We start from the raw sequence: 20,317 nt of genomic DNA, 5'->3' as shown, positions 1-20,317 counted from the left end.
AAAGGCCAGCTCTTAGATTCCTGGAAAAGTTAATACTCTTCTCTGTGGAAGTGTTATTGCATGCTCACACTTTGCTGTCCCAGCAGCCCATTTCAAACTCACAACCCATCTCAAAGAAAATAAACAGAAAATCCACTTATTCCTCATGCCCTGGGGCAGTGTAGGGGCCATGCAGGGAGAAGCTGGCTGCAGTACCCTTCTCACTCTTGGTCCAGTCAGCTGTGCCAACAAAATGCACTCCCTGAAATCATGGAGGATGCAGCAGTGGAGAGGAATGGGTAAAATTATTGCATTCAGAGTCCATTTCAGATCAAAGCAGCTTTGGCTTGATTGTTATATCATCGTGTGGCTGTGCCATGTACTGATTCAACAGGAGAATTTATCAAGCCTTCAATCCCTCAATTTCAACCATCACATTAAATTTTCCATCCATCTCCTAGGTGGATTTTTTACTTTTAGAGGTGTGAGATGTTTCTGGTTTGATATGTGGCACTTCACATTCCTTGCTGCAAGCCTCCCTGATTTCTCCAAGGGAGGGTTTCCCCAATCCCATACTGCAAATGAACAGAGAGAAGCAGGGAGAGGCTTGCAAAGACAGGCCTTCCCTCTTATCATTCCCTTATTATGGACAAACATGACTTATGTCCAAAGGAAAAATTAACAAAATATGACTGGACAGTTAAAAGTTTACAAATCATGTTTCAGAGAGAGGTGGTGAACTGCTCTTATCAAGTAGCACACACTAACCTGGGTTAGATTATACACTGTTCACTATGGAGATGGAAAGCTACTCAGCCTCTGGATTTGCCTATCTAAATAGAAATACCTTGTGATGGAGGGGAAACAGCAAATAATCACCATATAGAGAAATACTTCTGGCAAAGACCAAGCAAAAATTAAACTCTGAACTTTTCTCTGACATGCTCAGAATTTAATTACCTCCTCTACATAACTGAGTTTCATGGTCCCAACGGAAAACCAGACACTTGTCTGTTTTTTAAATCAGAATTTTCCCTCACTTCTGCAAGACTGGATTGTACTTTAAAGACTGCAACACACTATTGGAGATCAGGTCACATGGAACCACTGGCATTTAAAACTCAATTAAAGGCTAAAACTATCATATAAACAGTGATGAAGCATAAGATAGTTTCAGGAAATAGGGATGAAGCCCTTTCCATAGCTGAGGTTAAAATAACACACGCAATTAAGAACTGGAAAGGATATTCTGCAAAGGCTTCTGAAATCTGTTGTATTATTCTGATGCATATTAAAAAGGAGACCCTGAACCACCGACTGGAACCAAGGTTCAACTCTGAGACATCAGAGCAACAGCTCCAATTACTTGTGCTTGCCACAGGTAATTACTGGCAGCCCTGCCATATCCCAAAGGGTTAATTAATTACCATAGTTTAAGAGCCTATTACTTATGCTAGATGTCTCTGATCTTGCAGGATTTACTTCAAAACAGACATGCCTGGGTTGTTCATCAGCAACACAAACACTTGATTCTACTCACTGTGATGAGAGCTGAGCACTGCATACACAATCTGAACCTGAACTGCTCAGATGAAAGGGATCTGGGCGTGTGAGGAACACGATGTACAGCCTGTGATGTTTCTGCTGCTAAAAGCTCCAATTGAAATATTTGCTTCTGAAGCGCTGCACAGGAAAAAAAAACAATGCTGAAAATTTACCAGTAACTTTCACAACACCGTGTAATCTTTGATAAAGTACCTGACAGCTTACAAAGTGCACTGCTGGCAGATATTAGGGGATATGATAGATATCAATTCCCTCCTTTCTTAGAGCTCAGTGACATCTGAATTTTACCTGCATCCTCCTTCTCTGCAACACAGTGGCAAAGGACAATCAGTAACTCTGTGAGCCCTTGCAGAGCCCTTGGAACAGTGGCCCTGGGTAAGCCTGACCCTAAATCTGCCCCAGAACAACAGGAAGGTCAGAAATCCTGCAGGCTGAACAGGAATACCAGATTAGTGAGAAGAGGTGATGATCAGAAAGAGAGATGAAGAGAAAGTATCTGTTAATATTTCCACTAACATGTGACCTGAGCACCAAAACAAGAAGCGTTTAGTGAGATGAAGCTGCAGATGTGATCAGCAGAGGGCGGGGAGAGCACTGCACAAAGCAGGCAGGATGATCACAAGGACTGGAACAGAATTATTTTCACACATCACAACAAAAGGTCATGATGTCACCACAAGCTTCAGCAAAACAGCAGGAGCTCATCAAATGGAACAAACTCAGGTTAAGGAGCCACAAAATAGCATTTGACAGCTCTTCCAGTAGGGTTCAATGCTATGACAGTTGACAAAATTTCATTTGACAAAATTTCATTTGTCTATCTCATGATTATCTCCGAGATAGGAAAAGAAATTGCCACAATTCAGAATACACTGGTGAACCTCACCTGCAGCAGGGCCTGAAGTTCCAGCCACCCATGTTCACAAAAGAAACCAGAAATATGCAAAGAAAGAGAATAGAAAGGAGATTTAATCTCTCATTTACCCTGAGAACAGGAAGGTGAAAGGGGCAGCTTGTATCTGATGTGATCATATGGGCACTAAACTAAATATCACTGGACAAGCAAACAGAAAAATAGGAAATAAATGTTTAATTAATTGATTATTTTGAGTTATTTCTAACCCTAGAACAAACCATCAGGATTACACCATCACTTAACTTCAACTTCCTAGAACAATGATATTCTGTTTTAACTTTTGATATAATTGAAGCAGTAGGGGCAATTTCTAACATGAAAATAAGTTCAATGGCAAAGGTGATTGTGTTGATGGGGCACCCAGAGAGCAAAGCACAGTGATGAGCAACCCAGCAAGTTCTGTGAATTTTATAAGATATAGCACATTATTACAAAAAAAAAAAAAATTAAAAATCCCCCAAACCAGTCAACCTCAGGACCCCTCTGAGGAGGCTTTTTTCTCCCCCCATAACATCTGGTTTATTCTTTAGGTTCTTAGACATCCCACTAACAGCAACACAGAGTCTTTCCAGCAAAAAAGAAAAGGTTATCCATGGCATTGCGCTCACCACTGCACTGCTGAAGCTTTGCTCATTCTCTTGAGGCTCTTATTAAAAACTAAAGAATTCTAAGGGATCTTCTCTTTGACATTCTAAGGTGCATCAGCACCCTGTCACATGGCCTGACAGCACCTTGCATGAGCTATTACCTCAAAGTTATTTTCAATTTTCTCCCACTCGAGTTCAATCCCATTAATTCGTAGTCATGAATTTATTTTGAAGCCAAATGTGTATTGCATTCCACTTGTAGACATGCAATTTCTTCATCTGCTTTCTCTGAGGCCCCTTAAACAGTAGATCTAAATCAGTTCTGAATTTTACCTGCTGCTCAGAAGTGACCTCAATTTTTGATTTTGTGGCATCAGCAAATTCAATTAGTTTATTTCCCACATCTAGGTCATTGACGTTGGCTGGAAACAGAAAAGGTCAGAGCACTGAGCTCTGTGGAACTCTCACTACCAGCCAAATCTGACTTCTCCATTTACTCTTGTAAAACTGGGGGTTGCCCATTTTTATCAACTATCTCCAAAGTCCGAGGTTTGCCTTGAAAAGCAACTTGACAACTAAACCTGTCTCTTTTTTGACCTGCTAAATATATGTCCCCATCATCACTGGCACATTAGAGATTTTCTTCTGTTTGCTTTTGACACCATTTTTCCTCTTCCCACACCCCCAATCAACTGAATTTTTGCAGGTACAAAATTTAAGGGCAGTCTCATGATTTCCACTTCTATTTAGTGCATTACCTTCCATTTAAAATCATGGCTAAAGGAGCACTAAGCTGTAAATTTATTTGGGTTTCATTCCTAATACAACCTTTGCTAAAACATTGTTCCTAAATAATCTTTAAATTGGTCAATTCAGAGACAAGTCCTTTTATTACTGAAAATCCAAAGTAAAATAGAGGCATTACAAAAACTACAGGGAAGATGGTGAGAGGCCCCAACAGGTCCAGCTCAAGATGGATCTGAAAAAAAATCTTAGGCACTAAAATGTTCCTTTTATGAAAAAATTAGGAGTTTGTGGAGAAAACCCAAATAAACTTGGCTACAAGATGTTCATTGACTACTACCAATTGATGAGTTAGAGACTTCAACACTCCTAGCTCACTCTCCATTATTTAAAAAAAAAAAAAGGCATTGTAAATTGGGGCTTTTTCTACCATCTGTTTATCAACATAGGAAGAAAAAAAATACATATTAATAGATCCTTTGCAAAACAGCGACCATTTGGGCTTGGAGAGTTTCCACTAACCTGACCTTGCAGACAAAGTACCTGTAATAGTGTTTCCCAGAGCTAAATTTACCTAACTTTTAAGCCTAAAAGCTGAAGATAACCTTGGATATCCTATTTCTGGTTTATCTACTTTTAGTTAAAAAATAGAGGCATAGAAAACTATACACAATGCTATGTATTGATGCAGTCATGGAAAAGCCTCATCCAGGGCATCTTTGTTACCATTAAAAAGTGAAACAAAGGAAAACAGACTGCCAAAGACGAAAAAAGAAATCAATAAAACCCAGCTAACACTCAGCTGTAATGAATCTCATTTTCATCACTTTCTGCATGTCTCTAGAAGACCATGTCAGCTGAAGAAGAACAGAAGGGGGAAATAAATCTGAAACTCACCAGGTTTGAGGACAAAGAGATTGATTTTGATTTAAACACCCTGCAGAATGCATGACTTTCTAAAATTGGGATTGCCACAAGCCAGGTGCTTATTTCCCACCTAAAACAAAGTAAATATGGGTATAAGTGCTTCGGACAAGTCTTTTAAGTTTTCTAACTCCTGCATTTACCACGATCACCTGGGTTCTATCTCAAGTTGGCTGTTCCAAGGACATTTTTCTGAAAAACATTGTTAAGTAGATAGGGCTGCAATTTTAGAAGAATCTAGAAATTCTTCTAATTCCTTCAGCGTGTAGTACACTAAGCGTGCAGATTTGTGAACCTCAGGGAGGAATTTTGCTGAGTTCAGCTAAACAAAGCAGCAAAACAGAACACATGCATGCTCAGACCCTGGTCACTGCTCAGAGAATTTCATTTGTTCCTAGCACTGGAGCCAAAGCTGCTCACTCCCCAGTGAAAACAGCTCCTTCCTAGCAATGCATGTTGTCGGTGCTGTTGTTAAAGCTGCGGTCTTCAGATTATTCCCCCTGTTTCCACAGGGCTTTCCATATGCTTTCCTTTGCAGCTAGCTCATTTGGCAGCATGCTGCTTGTTGGCAGCCTGCAATAATGTGTGGGGAAAGTGAAGGACTGGGACAAATCACAGAAATACTTCCAAGCAGAATGCATGGAGGAGGAAAGAGTAACTGAGCAAAGAGATGAGGATGTGAGGAAATAGGGAACTGCGGAAAGTGCACGCCCTGTTAACCATGACTGAAACACCCCTTACTAAGGAGCTCCACTGCCAAAAGCAAGCACCAGTTTGGTTCAGGAATTAAAACAGGCCCTGCAGGCTTGGGCAGTGCTCCTCCTCCTGCATTAGACAATGCAAGACCCTTTTTAAGTGTAGGTGGCACCACGACACAGTCAGGGACACCAGAGGGAATGTGCATCCCTGGCAAGGAGCACAGACAAGCCAAGTGCATCCTGTGCAATCAAAATAGAAATCTCGGGCATCTTATATTTACATTTTTTCATCTAGTTATCCATTATCAATCACCTACATTCTTAAAGCTTCTTTTGCAATGTTTTCAGCTCCTCGATTCATTTACAAATGAAAAGAAAATGCAGCATTGTGTTCTTTGATGCCAACCCACATGCCAGTAGAGAAGGTCAATTGAATCCAGTCTTTCTCTTCCAATAAATGAGATGTTTCTGTATATTATGGGTAGCTGAAAGAGCACATTCTTTCTTATCACTAGATAAGGCAATCAAGGAATTTGGTCCAGTTTAAGTTACCTTAACAGAGTCTCCTTTTGCAGTTTTAATCTCCGAACACTTTTGGAACAGGACATCTTATAAATATCTTTCCATGCAAATCTAAACCCTTTTCAATTTCCAATAGCAAAGTTCACTGCATCCCAGAAGGACTTTTGTGTATCAAGAAATTGTTTGTCTCTACAAGCCCCTGCAGCAGGCACTGGCATTTGAAAGTCATGATGTAAGGATTTGGCTTCATTGCCATGCAGTACCACTGGCCAGTGATTTAATTAACACAGGTGTCAAGATCTTTTTATTCTATTTTCTCAAAAAAAAAAAAAAAATCAAACCAAAACCAAACAGATCAAAACCAGAAACAGGATAAAAACGAAAAAAAACCCAAAATAAAAACCCCACAAAAACCCAAAAAAACCAAACCCACACAAACAAAAACCAAAATAACAAACAAACAAACAAAACCACCAAAACCAAAATAACCCAAAAAACCCAAAGAAGTTTCAGAAGGATTTTAAAGGAACACTTCAAGATATAGAAAGAAATATAAATACTTCCAGGAAATGACTCGTCACATAGTTAAACTGTTACTGAAGAAACAATTTTACACTAGTAAAACTTTTCTCTTACCATTTCTTAGACTGAATTATGGATTATTAATATAGAAAATAATTCCTTTAATGTATCATTCCTGTCATTACTGCATACCCAACATACAGATTTATGTACCATCACACCAGCACGGACAGTTTGCCCAGGGACATTTCAGAAGAGCTTGCCTGAAATCTCCTAACTTCACAGTAGTGGCCTGTGCTTCCCTTCTGCCCCTCCTACCACCAGGGATGATTCTTTATGCATTCAGAACAGATCTCTTCTAATCCACTCTCAGAAGGGAAATCAATCCCCTTTTGGTTTGAAACTAAAAATTGCTGCTTACCCATGGTTGTTGGAATAAAAAAACCCAGCCAACCAGCAAAAAAAACCACCCAAACAAACCTCCACAAAAATAGTTTTCAAATTTTTAAGTGTCTCAGTACCCCCATCTCATCCAACTAAATTCTGCACAAGAATGAGAAAGAGCTCCATGAAAGGGGGTTGGTCTCAAAAGCCCAAGTCACTGGGAATTTTCTGAGTGACACGAATGGAAGAGAGAGATCAAGCCCAGGGAGCAGAGCAGGGCAGCCAGTTGGCCACGAGGTATTGATTGCAAGCCCCGTGTCCTTTTTGAAACACTGTGTTCAACCCTCAGGCTAAACAGGCTGGCACAGATGAGCTACACTAAATAGAACACCTCCAACTCAGGTATTCACTGAAAGCCCACAAAACTCAGTATTTTTCTTTCTCCTCATGTACAGACCATGTAGGTATTGTAGGAATCTCAGCTTCAGCATGAAAATGTTTTCAGCCCTCAAGGCTTGAAAATCAGAGGACATGGCAGCAACAAATCTGAGGCTCACCACCGGCATTGTGATTCTCAAATCTCTAAGAAAAGCACCACTAAAAATTCAGCAAATCTTTGATTTCATCTACTAAAGACAAGAAAACATAGAAGTAGAACTATGTATTACTCTTAGTGGGTAACATTTATGGCAGTCCCTCAGCTCACATTAAAAAAAACCCAGAAAAGTTATTTTGATCAATAGGAAGTTGCACTACTCTTTACTTGAGAATATATTTATTATGCTAATTTTATAACTCCTGGGAATGCCTAAACGTTACTCCAAATTTTAGGCTAATTCTGACTTACTGAAGAACTGACTTGAGTACAAGTATCCATATGAAAACAGCTGGTGAAAGAAAACCACTCCTCCTGCAGCCCTGCAAAGACTTTGTGATATAAAGTCAAGCCTAAAACAAAATTACCGCCATTAACTGAATGGTGCCATAATTTCAGTTTACATCAGCAGTGCAAGACTGCAGCAAAAGCCTAGCTCTTTGGAAAGCCATAACCAATAGAAACAATGGCACACAAAATTTAGAGTAAAAGAGTCAAAAATAGCATGATAAAAACCTCACAGCAAACTCAACTTTTCAAAATTCCCTAGTGGGGGGGTTGGAGACATTTTTAGGAATAAATTCGTTCATTCTAAAATGCATTTTAAAGTTAAGAAAATAGGTCAGTGCAAGGCCAGGAGTTAGACTTTGATGATCCTTGTGTGTCCCTTCCAACTCAGGACATTCTATGACTTTAGGAAATTGAAATGAGAGAAAGATCTCCTCCCACGAGAGCTAAATGGGGAAAAAAGTGGGTTTGTTTGCAGACACCTACTGTTCCTATTCTGTGCAAGTCTTCCTATAATTAAAAGCTCAATAATCTAGTTTATATGTCAAAATTTAGCATCCTCTGACTGTTTTGGGGACGGTCTCTGTATAAAACTAAACAGAGCCAACAAAAAGTGCTGAGCAACTCTGAGTCCCATCACTCTGTAAAAATGCAGAGATCAAAATGAAAGTGACTGCTGCAAGGAAAAAACTGTTCAGCTCACGTGACTTAAATCACATTAGAATCCAAGTGGCTTACTGATTTATTAACAAGACTGAATTAACTGAGAAGCAGAGAATTATACATTGAGACTCAATCTCGAGATGGCCCTTTCTGTTTGAGTGAGGGCCTGGTGCTGTTCAGACGTGAAGGACTCACAGGTATCACTGGCAAGAGAAGCACTCAGCCATTCTCACAGGTTCCCTTTTATCCCACCCTTGACACCCCATGCTCTTCCAGACTCATCTTCCACATCCCCTACCTTGACAAGACTGTAAATTCCCCCTGCTTAAAAAGCAGGGGTTATTCCATTAATTCTCAGCAGCAGAAGACTCAGAAATCCCTCTGGCTCTGACCTGCCACAACACAGGGCACATACCAAACACCTGTGGTTCAAAGGCAAGCTCCATAAGGCATGCTTAGCATCCCAAAGAAATCCCAGCCTGGGTGGCAATACATCCTAAACAGCCTCTTCTCTGAATGACCCGGACTGAAAATGCTCTGCCAAGTGAATTTTTAAGGTTTTACAGGGACGCAGTTAGCTCGTTTCACTTGGGAAGGCTTTACAGACCAAAGATCTTAACCTCTGTCTGTAAACATAAGCCAAAGCAAGGGGCCAGGAGTCAAAACTCCAGCCAAGCTGTTTTCAAGTTCATACATGCAATGCAAAAGTACCGACCCTAAAGCTAACAGCTGATAAAATTTAATGTCATTGGTAGACTCCAAATAACATCAGTGATTATGCAAAACAAATCCCATCTCAAACAAAAAAAAAAAAAAAAAAAAAAAAAAAAAATCAAGTGTTTGAAGCAGGGCTGTTACCTGACTGACTACTCCCTCTGCTAAGAGATGCAGGGAAGGGATGTTGGGCTCCAGTCCAAGCAGGCTGCGTGTCCTTCCATCACACAGCTCTGTAGGGAGCAAACCAAACGGTGGCAGCAACAAACAAACAATGTCTTTCTCCAGCTCAGTTTCTACCCCTACAAAAATTACTGCTACAAGATGACAAACATGAGGTGAAGTATTGAAATTAGCAGCTACACTCTGTGTGTGTGTGTGTGTCTAAAATATAAAAAACTTACAACATTGGGAATAAAAGAAAAGAGGGCACTGAACAAAGCACGCTCACCACACTCTGAAGAGAGAGTAAAAATAAACCCAAGGACTCAACAGTCCACTGAAAATCTGAAAATGAGATACCAGCGGGGTCAGTGGGATCTGTAAAACTCAGAAGGGCACAATCTGAAGTACAGTGAACACATTGCGCATGAAACATAAAAATCCCCATTTTTAACATCAGTGTTAATTCTTAACACTCTTGGAAACATTATTAATGTTTTTATACAACCAAGACATGTAAATGCACATTTCCCACCTGCACATACCAGATCTACCACTGATTTTATAGGATTTCAATTTATTTTCTTTTATTTAGAGAAACCTGGTACCTTTGTACTATTGAGTTACCCTCAGGCCCTCAACAAGGGAAGCCATCATTTACAGAGACACAAATCCACCAAACTAAGGGTGCAGAGCAGCTTCCATGTGCACATCTTAGAAAGCATCCACAGGTAGGAAAAGGTAAAAAATAAAATCTAGATTCCCAAAGTCATCAGATAAACTTCAAAAGAGAGACAGCAGCTGATTTAGTCCTGAGAAAATGGGAGGGAGGAAGGGAGGAAGGAAGGGAGGGAGGGAGGGAGGGAGGAAGGGAGGAGTGGTGTTTTGGATTTTTTTCTTATCTCTGATGTTATCAAATCACAGTTTACATGGTTTCTATAGCAGAAGACACACCAAAAGGGATGTATGAGGTTAGGCACACCACAGAAACACACGCCAAGGCTCACCAGACAGCTGAAGACACCTGCAGGGCACTGAAATAGTCTTATTCTCACATGGAAACAGAGTAGACACCAGGCTGAAATGGAATTTGAGAGCAAAAATTAGCTTGAGAGCTATAACTGCAGTGCTGCAACTCCAGCTACTTCAAAACAAGCACAGATTCACAGCAGCTCTTGATCCAGTCCACCCCTCCTTTTTGTAACTTTTGGAAGGGGATAATTCAGCAAAATGAAAGTGATCTCTCTCATCCTTCCCTTACGAGGCTGATTCCATGAAATCATTTAATGATACACAACTATTATGTGAAGCACGTAAGTTTAAAGATGTCAGCTTTTATTAATGAAGTGTTTTAAAACATGTTTTGCTGACATGGCCACAGCTGGAATTTATGACAGAGCTTTGCCACGCTGCTCTGTGATCATTCAATCTTCTGCTGGATTGCTCCAGAAGGGTTACAGGTAACCTATCCTTTGGGTGGGGCTAAAGCACAGGAATTGCACACAAAAAATATTTATAAAATATCATGTCAAAGGCAGTTTTGCTTAAAAATTGTTTGTTTCTTGCAGAAATTTAAGCAGCAGACAGACAGGACACTGCTTTTTCTCCTGCTGAACAGGGATTTCTGTTCTGCCTCCAATACCCAAATCTGGTGTCTTTTTCTAGAACATCACCACTGCTAACTCAATAATATCAAGGCAAGTGGGCAGCAGGGCCAGATCTGCTTTTCAGGGTCTGTGTTTGAATTCTGAGTTGTGTTTCTCACAATCAGGTTGGCCCAAATCCTTCTTCACAGAAGCAAAGGACAGGACACAGACCCAGTCCTTTTCTTAAAGCATTGAATTGAAGGTGTTCAGAGAGGCAGCCTGTAACCCTGCTGATATTAGTGCCTTCTTTGGTCCTGTTATTTAACATCTTTTTTTAATGTAGGAGCACTTAAAAACCTCAGCCTGAATGAGGTCATCATTAAACAAAGACAATAAAATATGCTGCTCCCTCCTGTTGAGGGCAGCAACTGTTGTTAAACGCTCCAGAAAACATTGATATGAAGACATTTCTTCCAAACACTCTTTCTAGATAAATTCTGATTGAGAAGCAACAAAAAACTGTGTTAAAAGTGCTTTTAAAGGTTAAATATGTTTTGATTGACTGTACTAAATATGTGTATCAAATGAACTGCCTTTGGTATGTCTCTCTCTTCTGTATGTGTCTTTTTTTTATTATAGAGTTTAACCAAAAACCTATTCCATACCAGTAATCCAAATCAGAGTTTGTATCTAAATTCAAAGGTCCATCTTCTCAAGAATGAATACATTGGTCAGCCTGGAAGCCACGTGCCTGGGTACATTTGAGCAAGGGATTACTTTCATGGAAAATAGTACACAGCTGTCTGCAACGTAAAGGTTTCTTCCTTCCTTTATTTTGAACATTGAATACATTTTTGTACAGAGCGTTTTTTTCTCTTTGAAGAGTTAAGAGTCATTAGCAACCTTTAATGGCACAAGATCCAGTAGATTTTCTAAGCAGTACTAAAAGCTGTTTATTGATTTATAACTAAAACTAAATTAAGTTATACCATTTTAATACTGAGTTACTAGCACTGTTCTCCTATAGCTTGACGAGCTAAGCAGAGGAAAGCTGGGTTTCAAAGAGAACATCCTTAACTTTTGAAGCCTTTCCCATTCTGAAAAAGTTTTATCTACAAACTGAATCCTAGTCTAAAGCCCCCACTATTCAGCCAGCAATCCTCCCCTCACCTCTGCTACAGAAACTGGAATGAGGATTACATGAGATTAACATATTTCTTGTCTGCTCTTGATTGATATAATTTTAACTGAGTCTTGTTTGCAATTAAAAAGAAAAAATAATAATCTTTGAGGAGGAAGGTCCTCAGAGGTGAAAGTATCAAACTGTTGTGCCATCTACTGTTGTACTCTGCCCTTCTGCAACATTTCGTGACTTGCACTCCACAGAGAGGCTGCATTAAGTTCAAAGCAGCAAGTTCCATTCCTCAAGTGTCAAAGGCACACTGAGAAGTGCAGGATGTGAAGGCAGAAACACTGTGGGAAAGGTCATAAGCGACACAGAACTTTTGCAGGGAGCACAGACCAAGGAAGATTTGACTCAGCCTTTCAAGCAGTCACATCCCACAAAAGTTTGATCTGTTTCAACATCATCGTAATTGCTTGTTGCAGTTGTGAACTGTCCAAACATTGTCAGAAAAAGCAATTTAAACAATAAAGCTTTATCTCCTATTTGACATCCATCAATTAATTCCTGATCTCCTCCTTTTCATCAAGGCTGACTGCATAAATCTACTTCTATTTTCTGTTAGCAAAAAGTAATTTATAGGATAATTCAGATAGGTTATCTCTAGTCCAATCTCCCACTGAGACCATGGGCAGCCATAGGGTCAGATCAGGTTGCTCAGAGCTTTAAAAATTTCTATCTTGGAACATCCCAGTGCTGGAGACTGTACAACTGCTCTGGGCACCTGCTCTTTGTCCTCATGGGGAAAAATTTTCTCCTTATATCCTGTCTGAACCCCTTGTTTCAAGCTGAACCCATTGCCTCTCATCTCTGCACCATGTACCATTGTGAAGTCTGGTTCCATCTTCTCCACAGACTCCATACAGGTAGGAGAAGGCTGTCCCTAAATGTACCCCAAATTAATCTCTCCCCTATGCTTAACAAGCCAAGCAGGAGAATTTCTCCAGCCCTTTTGGTGTCTCCCTGCTGAACACATTCCAGGAGCTGAGCTATACGGAGTTACACTGCTGCACAAAGCCGTGAATAAAGTATTTCAGGCCGAGAGACACACTTGAGTTTAGACAGATTGGAAGCACTTCAGAGATTTAACAGACAACAAAAAAGGAAGAATAAAATCAAATTACAAGGAAAATTCCAACCCCCTGCTCATCCTGTGCAAGTGGTTTAACATGTTTGATGACCAGATCTCAGAGGTGACACATGGCAATGTATTTCTCATTGTCAGTCCTGTAGCTGCTTCATGTGAGGGGAACAGAGAGCAGGAGGGAGGGAGGATGCAAGGGAAAGGAGAGGGAAGCACTATCAGTGACAGACACTGTGGCTGAGGGACAAATCTGCTGCTGATTCCTGACAGGACTACAGAGCAGTGTTATTGTACTCACTGACCTACCCCAGTGCACTCTGAATATTATGCTCCATATTTCTATTATCTAAAATAAGGCTCTCAACCCTTAACATTAGAAAGACCAGCCACTTCTCAGCAAATCCAGAAATAAATCTGAAAAGCTGTTCTGGTGTCAGAACCACACAGAGCAGGAAGCAGGGAATAACTCTTTTCCCCCCAGCAATTTTGTCAGAAGAATCCTGAAGCTGAGAAGATGATCCACCTGCCCTAAACGTGAACAGGGGGAGAGAGGGAAGGGAGCTCCCCCTTTCAGGCCACAGGAGCCAAAACAAGCACACTATTTTTACTTAGGCCAGTCAAACATTAGTCTCACAGTAAAACCTTGGGCAATGCTGAATTTCTGGCAAGAAATAAAAGCCATTTTACCATAAGCCTCTTTGGGTGAAACTGGGTATAACTACAGTTGAAACTCATTCTAAATCCTTAAAATATTAGGTAGTTGGTTCAATACAAGTGTTTTGTTTAATCACAAAGCTCAGACTTTGGTACGAAGAGTGCTGGAAAAGGTAAAACAAAGGGGAAATAAGTACAAGGAATTTTTTCTTAGCGCTCATGAAGCAAATCTGAACTTTATTTTGTATTTAATAAATCTGAAATCATGCAGAGAAGAGAATTAGTATCCTTGTAATGCTTCACCTGACATAAAAAAAAACCCCAAACCAACAAACAAAGAAACTGAGAAAGAAAAGCACAAATAATTTCACCTAGAATAACACAAACATGCAGTATTTTGGTAAGTCTTGGATGCAATTTTTTATTGGCATTAAAAAAAAAAAAAAAAGAGCAAGTCAAGGCACTAGAGATTCCTAGATAGAAGAAATGAAAGCAAAACCTTTTCTTTGTAAGCCTTGCACACCTCAGATTAACAAAGGAGTTAAGTCAGTGTGAGCCAGGGTTAGATTTGTCTCTGTCCTTTAAAATCCAAGTAACAAGTCACACTGACAGGCTGCATTTCTAGGAATTGCATTGAAGTTAAAAGCAACTTGCCTAAGGAAAATGGACAGAAAAGTAGAGTCAACCACGCCTTTTAACATCCACTTTCAACGAAAAAGAGAGATAGGGAGAAAAAAATTCCTTTGCCTTCACAGAACAGCATCTGAACAAAACACATGAAGCAGACAGTTGTCTGTCTGCCTGCCTGCTGTCATTGTGGGGATAGATTTGCTGCAGATGACACCTTCTCTGGCTGATAGGTGCAGAGAACTGGGGCTTCACTCACTGCCAGACACCCACAAAACACACACTGCTCTTGGAGGTGTTTTAAGGGCTGTTTTACACTCCATGCCCGTTAGCAAAGCCAGGGTGACAGAACACCTCATTTGAGGGTACTGTGCACCTGTGAGACACCATATTATGCTTCAAAATCCCACCAGAAAACAAGGAAACATGAGATTGTAGACATTTACCTCCTTGAGGTAGAAGATTCCCAGGTTTTAGGCCAGAAGCCAGGAATCACAGTCCCTCTGAGGATGGCAGCTGCTGGATTTATGACTACATCACATCACCACAATAGTCACCAACAGTTGTAAGGGAACAATACATTTGGCCTGGAAGAGTTATTTAACATACTTACCTCCCAAAGAGGAGTAAAATGGAAATCTTACAGATTCACTCAACCCCTCCCACTCAGTTATGGACTACATCTAAAAAGAAGCCCATGTTAAAAAAAATTTTAAAAGCAAAGCCCAACAAAAACCCACAGAGCAAATTTCTTCCTCCTTTACTACCACTTACACCTCCTCACAGTAAATATATCCTGGATGGCCAAGTAATTTTGTATACCACTATAAATTAGATGGCATTTACTACAGGGAGGGAGAAAGGCAGAGGAGAAGGGAGCACTCAGATATAGAAGAAGCCATCCATTTTAATAATAAAGGCAATTACTCCAAATTTTCTAGGAACAACAATATACAGCACCTTCTGTTCAGGTACTCTATTGACTTACATCCTACTTAATAGTAACTGCAAATACTTTGCTTAGTGAAGTATGCCCCAGCAGGACCTGATATTTCTGCATTCATCTTATTCACATTTTATTAAGATGATTGCCTAATCTGCCTCTTGAATAATGGCAGCACATCACGACCGACATGGAAGACCAGGCTTTGAAATGACAAGGCTCTGGGATATTTTTTAGCTTCAATTTACTTTCCTGCATGTAAAGACAATTTAAGGATAGTTCCAGGTAGGCAGGAACTTTTGAAATGTCTAAAAATTGGTTGGAAATTCCTAGTTTTCCAGCCAAAAATTAGAAATCATTTTTAATGGAATGTATCCTACCGCAGATTCAACTTTTTGAATATTCTTGAATTATATTTTGTTTCAAGGGCATGTTGTTAGTAATGAAAAAAACCCAAAAATCAAGAAAACCCCAGAGCACTGGACAAAAGTTTTATACTTATTATCTAGAGCAGGGATTTGAGGACGGTATAATCTCCACATCAGTTGCTTCTGTAGTTTTTTTTTAAATATGAATGGTTATCCCAGCATCAGCACTCTGATATCAGGACTGAGCCACCCTCTAGATACAAGCTAAAGGGCATTCAGATTAAAGCAGTGGCAAGAGATGCATGCAAAGTCCACTGAAAGAAATCATCCTTCAAGAGATCTCATTGGGTTTGGGATCAGGCTCTAAGCTTTTCAGCTCAGTTAAGAGAGCACATGCAGGAAGCAAAACCAGCCTGATGCCCTTAACACAAAGGCTCACAGTCCAACAGGCACTGGGACAGATTTGACAATTTATTTCCACACCATGTCCTGTATGACTAACAGAGAGCAAAGAGTGTTGGTCCTTGCCAGCTTGGGTCTGATTTCAGCTGATGGCCCAAAGCTGACAGACTCTGCACCATTAACACATTTCCTGGCACAGAGAGATGGTTACATGTGTCAGTAAATGACTTTAATTTGATGCAGACACCTTCTTGCCCCCTGCTGGTGTTGATTCTTTCAACTGTGCAGAATGAATTCTGTTGTCTGCTTATGAAAGGTAATGCACAAAGCAACAGAAGAAAGAATAAAAAAAATCGTGTTGGCACAGACTCTCAGCTCCCTGTGTGGTGCTTTATGGTCACAAATCCTATTAGCATTAATCAAAAGAAGAAGATGGGCTTTCTCACACCTCTGCTCTGGGAGGCAGAACCTGCTCTGAATCTGCGAATTGGAACTTCACCGAGCAGGGAGGGTGAAGGAGGGTGGGTGAAGACCTCCTCTACCCACCAGAACACTGATCCATGTGATGAGGGGAAGACTGGAGAGTTTGTTTCCTACCGTGGCTTCCCCAAAGCTCTGCACACCACGAAGCAGCTGTCAGCAAGGTGGGGAGAACAATAAAGTCCAGGAGTGGAGCTGAAGTGGCACAGCCCATTACCCACTGGATCGCGCCCACGCAGGGCCCTCAGCTGAATGATGGCAGCAGCACGACGGGCTGAGCACCTCAGTGCTGTATTACAGCTCTGCTCCATAAAGCTTTACAGTGTATCAGTAAAAAATTAAATGCTACTGCAGGCAGGAGCATTTCTCTTCTGTACGTGCACCAGGAGTACTCGGCCATGGCTGAGGTTTGAAACGGATACACCACAAATTTCTAGGAAACTGGCCAAAATCCGGTGCAATGTGGCCACATGGATTTCCTAAACAGGCATCCAGCAAAATTCTTGCTTTGGAGTATTTGCAGCTGATATTACAGTCACCTGGCCATGGTGGAGCTACTGTTTATCCAGGTTCTTTATTCTGGAAATAGTTCAATGTGCTTACCAGCAGATGAGCCAGAAAGAAAATCCCTGCTTGCTGGCATGTATTTTGAAGGAATCACCTCAAAATAAAACCAAACAAAAAAGAAAGAATATTCCAGCCAAAGCTGCATAACTGGAAAATTATACAGTTTTTTTAATTCTAATTGTGCAAAAAAAAACCAAAACAATAAAACAAAAACAAAACAAACAAAAAAAAACCAAAAAAAAAAAAAAACCACAACATCTAAATGCCCCTCTTATGACATAGTATAAATTTTCTAAAAACTACATTTTTGTTCAAGTAATAACATGGATTTTCAGAGACAGCCAAACAGTATTTCCCAAATACTTATTCTGGTAAATTCGGGCGTGTTTTTGTGCTGTGAAATAATCACAGAACATCCTCATTATTTGCACAACATCTTGGAAATATGTGAAGAAAATTAGAAGCAAACAGTTTTATCTGTTGACTAAAGGTATTGAGCAGTGGTGTTTGCTGCCTGACATGCAAACCTCAAAATTAGCTATGTGATTATTCTGCCTGCTAAAATAAGTACACGATAAAAAAAGACATAGATTTGTTCAATTTATGCTCTTTCCTCTGGGGGATTTTTTTGGAAGAACAAGCATGGTCAAATAACATTGCATCCCTACCCCTGTTGTGGTATTTATGCTTTCCTACCCCTGGGCAGCAATGCTGGGCCAGCTTTGTAAAATTAACTCCAGCATGTACACATATTTTTGCTCATCACAGCAAATCCCAGACCAGATTTCCTGCTGGTGTAACTGGGCCTAACCTAACAATTTTCCCTCATTTACATCAGTGGGTAATTGGGGCTGTGGTATGCACAAAAAATACAAATGTACACTGAAAGCTGATTTCTGGAAGCATTCCTGTTGAGAAGAACATTGACCAAATGTTGGCATTCCACTAGAATTTCTGAAATCAGTGAGATTTAAGCAGCTGCTTTAATCAAATGATCCTTTGAAAACAAGAAATGGATTGCAAAATTTTGCTGAACAGGATACTACTACTATTACTACTACTAATAGTAATAATATAGTGGCCTTACACCAGTAAGAAACAGTGATATTCAGCAATTAATTTTCTGTTGTTGCATCTAAGTAGATGTAAAACTCGAGCTGGGCAATGAGCAATCATACTGCTGAAAATTGAACAAGCATCTGCTCTTGTATCCATCCTGTTGCTAGGTTGTAATATCCATTTAATATGGATTTAACAGCTGAATTATTGCCATCAAACACTTCCTAAGTGCCGCAAAACTTACTGGGAACAGACAGAGCAGTTCTCACTTCACCCAGATACACTGCTCAGCCTACCTACAACTAAACTGACCTCTTAGAGTTACCTGCACTAAACTGTTACTGATATTTTCATTCCATACTTGCTGCTCTGTTTCCTATATAATTGTAGATATTGGGCAGCTGGCATCAAGCCTTCCAGGAGGATGAGGAACAATTGAAAAAGGTTCAGAGAGCCACAAAAAGGAACATTTATTAAGAAGATGGGGATAGGTTAATTGAATGTATTTTGCTTTTCAAAGAGGAAGTTGGAAGCAGAGATGATCATGGCAACTTTTGTGTTAATGCTACCTAATCTCACAACAGGGTCCTCTTCAGTCTAAAGGACAAAAGGATGAGCAATGTCCAAGGCGTTGAGTTCAAACCAGATAAATGTAGATGAGAAAGAAGACTCAAATCTCAAGCTGCAAGCCCAATCAATCCCAACAAATTACTGTTTAAAGCAGCTTCTCCTTCTTTGAAAATCCTTGAATCAATAACAGGGGTTTATTTTACATTTTAAGTTCCGATCTCTTTTGTTGTGGAGCTTTTTTGGTTGGTTTTTTTTGGTTTTTTTCCTCTTTAAAGAACACCTAATTTAGTCACAGCTCCTGGGCTCAAAGCTTTCTGTGAGAGTTCTATGACTTCAGTTGATAAAATAACAAAGAGTCAGATTAGTTGGTTTGGGGAAACTTAAAATGCATAAACCTGCCAACACACTGCATGTTCATTCTGGGTGGCGACAGACCCCAAGCAAGATCAGAGCCACACCTGGGAATTCACAGCAACTTCGGAAAGAAAATCCCATGTTGCAAACAAAACCTCCACAGATAAATCAGGTTTCATGTTGCAGGAAAATATACATAAAGAGTATAGACTACTATGACCAAGGTGAGTCCCAGCTCTATCAAAGACACTAAAGCCTGTCCCCAAATATGAATCAATTCAGTGTTAACACTGGTGTCATATTCACTTTTATTTTGTCAGAACTAATTAGACAACCTTAGGTTGTGGTTGGACAAAATCAATGCTGTGCAAGGACAACAGAACCTTCTACACACCTCCACTTTACTGTCTGGACAATTTAAAATACAAAACAGAAAAAACCAAGCCAAACAAAAAACCCCCACACCTTTTAACAGAGTTCTACAATTTTTGAGCCTCAGTGGGGAAAACCCATGTCCCACCTATTAACCAAAGGAATCAATTGAAAACACAAAATATTGCTTAAGCAGTATCTTTTTAACTATAATCCCAAACTCTCATGAAAGTATTATTTCCACCCTTCTGCAAAGACTGATTTCTGCAAAATCAGATATTTCCATGAAATGTCATTTGAGATGTCCCACTGCATCACAGTGTACCAAGGGACAGTGGATCAATTGTTTTTCAGGCCAATATCCTATGTGTTTAACTCTTGAGTCAAGAGCAGAAATTAATGATTTATTTCTCTTCTAAAGCATTTATTTTCACAGTCAAGGAAATAAGATTTGTGGTGCCAAGATCCTGAAAGCGTGGTATAAATATATTTATATGTTCTTGTAATTATATTTAGAGTATATCTGAGGGATTCCAACTCTGCAAATAAATCTCATAATTTTCCATGTTATGCAAATAAGCATTCCATAGTGGGAATAAATGCTTTGTGCCACTACAGAATGCTTTTCCTCAATAGCAATAAACTGATCTATCAATATCAAAATCCTGTCAGGCAGCAATGGTCCAGTGCCACAAAACTGTGACAAGTTGTGGCTTCCTGGGAGCCATGGCCTTGGGGCAGGAGGACAAAAGAGGAAAAAAAGAGATGGCTTAAGAACCCTGCAGCTTATTCTGCCCATTTTCC

At 40.0% G+C, this 20,317-nt stretch overlaps 1 long non-coding RNA gene across 1 annotated transcript in view; it reads right to left on the bottom strand.

Moving 5' to 3' along the window:
• The window catches only part of LOC120409665, a 72,250-nt gene that overhangs the window by 41,689 nt on the left and 10,244 nt on the right, over positions 1 to 20,317 (bottom strand). The window contains exon 2 of the long non-coding RNA XR_005601431.1: positions 1,520 to 1,662. This is a non-coding gene — a long non-coding RNA (uncharacterized LOC120409665). The remainder of the gene's footprint in view (positions 1 to 1,519; positions 1,663 to 20,317) is intronic.

Source organism: Corvus cornix, chromosome 1 (assembly GCF_000738735.6).
Source record: "Corvus cornix cornix isolate S_Up_H32 chromosome 1, ASM73873v5, whole genome shotgun sequence".
NCBI classification, from domain to species: domain Eukaryota; kingdom Metazoa; phylum Chordata; class Aves; order Passeriformes; family Corvidae; genus Corvus; species Corvus cornix.
This window is presented reverse-complemented; position numbering and strand designations above follow the sequence as displayed.